A 3193-nucleotide genomic window follows, 5' to 3' on the forward strand; every position below is an offset into this window, starting at 1 on the left:
ACGCACCGACGCATCTCATATGCCCCTGAATACGTAAGAGGTGGACACCTATACGCAGTTGCGTGAATTAGCGCACCCAGTGCATGTTAAAATGAACCGGATGTAATCATCTACAGAGCGAACAGCAGCATTAATACGCCAGAAATACTTGTTGATACCAAGATAGTGTAACAACTTCGAGTGTGAGCAGTGAGCTATATTTTTGTTGTGCCATTGTGATATTGCTAATTCGAAACATGTTCACAGGCCTTATAAAACCATTCGTGACAAAAGGAGAAAACGGGAAGAAAACAGAGGAGAGAAGAGGTGTCGCAATAGAACACGATAAAGGACGCTATCCAAACTTCCAACAAAAATCTTGGTAAGACTGACACATGTCTAAGTTTGTTGTGTTTTATACATCTTCGCAGGCACAATAAGAGGAAAGTCTGCCACATAGGGAATTCAGAAGAAAAAACAAGATTAGAGATATAAAGTAGTAAATAGTAAATATGTAGTTGGGTTGGCCAACACCGTGTTAGTCGTAGGAATTGGTAGTTAGAAATGGCGATGGGACCCTCTGCAGATAATCTTGATTTCCTATCCCTTGATTGTGTGTGTGTGAATGACTGTGAAGGAAGTTGTCTTCTACATTTTTATGTTTATGTATAAAAAAAAGTTCTGTTACATTTCAATTTTAATTGATCCTGAAGTTGATTTACAAACAAGAAAATCATTCCTTTTGGAATGAGACAATTTCATTGTCTTCAAAAAAAAAAAAAAAGTCTGGTACAGATGGTTGGGGTGAACACACACCAAAACCAGATAACTGACGGGTGGGGTGTTACAACACTTTCATCACCGGACCTTGTAACATCATTACATGTACAAGCCTTTTTTAACATTGAAAATCACACGTGATGTTATTTCAAATTGTAATAAAAATGGCACGGAATGTCAATCAGTATGTCACAAATAAAATATCACACAATTAAAACAAACAAGATATTGTGCTGATGTTCTGTCATACAACAATCACTTGACTCTTCAAGAGTAATACATTTTCCAGACCATATGTTTCCATAAATGCATCAGGGGACGGCTGAAACAGAACACTTTGTTGATAAATAGCTGTTTAAACAATATATTTGTCACAACAGTACGCAATGTTTTCTGTTTGTGAACATCAGCCATTATTTTCCTCGTTTGACATTATTTTTGTTTCTTATGGCGTCAGAGTTACTGAAGGCGTGAATGCAGTATGTATTTACGTATAAATCTTGAAATTTTTTATAATTTATAATGAATGAATGTACGAATAAACGTATGAATAAAATTGTGAAATGGAGTAGTGAGTCACCTGGATACCATATATTTAATGAAAAGCATCCAGTAGATCCTAGAAACAAAATATTTAATTCTGTTCATAAAGTAAGTAAATATGAAATTACTTACAGTTTTTGTGATATTTGGAAAATGCTGAGTTTGGCAGATGATTAAAGTAAATTCTGAATAGGGGATTAGTCAAAGAGGGAAATTACTGGGTTGTGTGTCGCAAGCTTTTCAGCTGATTGACTACTGTCGTTGCAGCCAGTCAGAATAGACAACATTGGCGTATTCTGGAGAAGAGGGAGATCTACGCACGCTCGTATCGAGAAGTCGTGGTTCAGCAACGTTTAGGTATTTCATTTTAAATTTTATAATGTATTTTCGATAAGAAACACAGTGGTTCACAAATTATGAAAACAAGCGTAAGCAACGTTTCCGGCTCCTTTGAGATTTTAGAGATTTCTTAACCTTCTTCCCATAGGATAAGAAAACTTCCGGTGTCATAATGTGCGATCACAAAATCGGATACTTGAAATTACTGAGTATTGGTGAACTGAATAGTTTTGATCGATCATATAAAACTGATAACCATCGTTGAGATGTAAAAGTGTCTATCGACGTAGATATTGTGGTTCTTCAGGCATCTGGTCGCGTATTCCATACTCATGCTGGCTACTTTTGAGAGAATGTACTGCACCTTTGAAAGTGATAGTGCAAACTGTGAGGAAGTATGTGTTTTTACATCAAGAACTCTTTGTTGGGACGGACTTGATAGCAGTCCGTGTATTGTTAAAATGGGAATATAGTGAAAATCTTTCAGACAGGAACTGATTGTGTTTACTAGCTTCACTGAGATCTGTTATCATGAAATCTATTTGCAGCAGGGACGTTTTAAGCATTCTGCTGACACATACAGTGCCGCCTGGCTTAACTCAGATTTTCCTCTTTGAAATACGTTAAACACTGCCGGGAAAAACTGTACATCTGGAAAGACGATGTACATTTTGATCTAATGAGGATATATACCACCTGGTGAATCGTAGTTGTACTGATAATGGTTTAAACATCGTCCGCCGACAGATACCGTACATGGCATAGTGGAATAGCTACCAGAGCGCCTACTGTGTCTACCCCTTAAGAGGACATGCTCACAACCATAAGAGTCTGTGAGGTGGAAACGTGGGAGGCATGCGGGCAATCAAGTCACAGAGACGCACACGGGCTTCCTACATGTTACTGAGCGAATGTGGAAGGGGTCAAATTGTAGCGGGATGGTCCTTTTGGAGGACTGCCACACAAACTGGCCCTTTTGTGTCAGCTGTGCAACGATGCTGATATCAGTGGGCACATTAAGATTCTCACACCCGTAGAAGAGAGACTGCAAGTCTACACAGCGCAAACTTCCGCCAGGTTCGTCGTATTATAGGGGGAGCAGTGGCAAATCATACAGCTACTGCAGCACAGAAGAGAGGGCTTGTGACCCCAGACGTGTTAACATGAACTGTTGCGAACAGTTTATTGTCAGTGGGACGTACACCCTCATCTTCCTCTCCCACCGTGGCGCCGACCCGCACGTCTCGATGGCTGTTGTCATAGGAGAACTTGGAAGGTGAACGGCGTGTCGTGGTCTTCAGCGTTGAAATCAGAGTCTGCCTGCGCGCAAGTGACCCTCTCTCGCGCGCACGACGTAAATCTGGTGAGCCCTGCTCGTGGAGTCCAAGACACACTGGCCCCACCTACCCCCAGTCTTGTGGTCTGGGGACCAATAAGCTACAACTCTCGTTCAGTTTTGTTGTTTCTGGAGGGGACACTAACCTGCGCTAGGCACGTGCATAATGTTCTTGCAACGGGAAGGTTGGTTGTATGGTTGGTTGGCTGGTTGATT

The sequence above is a fragment of the Schistocerca piceifrons genome, chromosome 8, assembly GCF_021461385.2.
Source record: "Schistocerca piceifrons isolate TAMUIC-IGC-003096 chromosome 8, iqSchPice1.1, whole genome shotgun sequence".
Lineage (NCBI taxonomy): Eukaryota > Metazoa > Arthropoda > Insecta > Orthoptera > Acrididae > Schistocerca > Schistocerca piceifrons.